Source organism: Microtus ochrogaster, chromosome 4, assembly GCF_000317375.1.
Source record: "Microtus ochrogaster isolate Prairie Vole_2 chromosome 4, MicOch1.0, whole genome shotgun sequence".
Taxonomy (NCBI): domain Eukaryota; kingdom Metazoa; phylum Chordata; class Mammalia; order Rodentia; family Cricetidae; genus Microtus; species Microtus ochrogaster.
In genome coordinates, this window is record NC_022011.1 from 89,459,575 (window position 1) to 89,460,609 (window position 1,035).

Sequence of the window (1,035 nt, forward strand, 5' to 3'; positions counted from 1 at the left end):
AGACCAGGCTGGTCTCGAACTCACAGAGATCCGCCTGCCTCTGCCTCCCGAGTGCTGGGATTAAAGGCGTGCGCCACCACCGCCCGGCTTCATTTTGACTTTTAAATTTGGTCCTATTATAAGCATTTTCTTTTATTCGTTAGGTGATTGCATAGATGCTCTGTTATAATTTTATGATTTTTTTAATTAAGCGTTATCACTTACACTTTGCTCGTTTTAACTTGGGTGCTAAGTGTTCTGTTTATGGGTTTCCTGCCATATTTTTTCTCTCCTGGGATCTCTAAAATCTATCTTATAGTGAAAGATGATTTTTTTTAAGATAAAATCTTAAGATTGATCTATTTTATATTTCAGTATTCTATTGAAAAACATTTTCTAAGGAAAAATTATGAATCTATAAAAAAATTTAAATATTTATAGAATGCTCAACATTGTGTACATTTTTTTCCTGGAAGAACACTTTGAACCATTTTTTTCTCTAATGCTTCCATGATAACAAAACTGAATTATGTACATTGTATATTTGCTATATGGTTTTGAGTTTCAGGCAGGGGTTACAGATCAAGTGGGAGAGTGTATGCTTAGTTTGCTAAGAGGCCCTGACTTCCATCATCAGCAACACACACACATACACACACAAATAAAAATCCTTAAAATTTTTATGTAGGTGCATACAGCAAATTTTATCTTTGTCTAGTTATGAGGGATTTTTTTTATGCTTTTTGAGTGACATTTGTGATAGGTTCTAAAAGATAAGTAGGAGTTGACTGAAGGTGAGTGGGTTGTGGCAGATTTTTCAGAACTGAGTCAGGAACATATGTAAAAGCCAAAAATGAGGAAGAGCACAAAACATTGGCATATGAAGGACTTTCTGAGATGTGGTTGAGATGAGGGAGCACTGAGGCGGAGGGCATGGGATGCCGTCCATCACTGAGGCAGAGGGCATGGGATGCTGTCCATCACTGAGGCGGAGGGCATGGGAAGGAGGGTGTGGGATGCTGTCCATCACTGAGGCGGAGGGCATGGGAAGGAGGG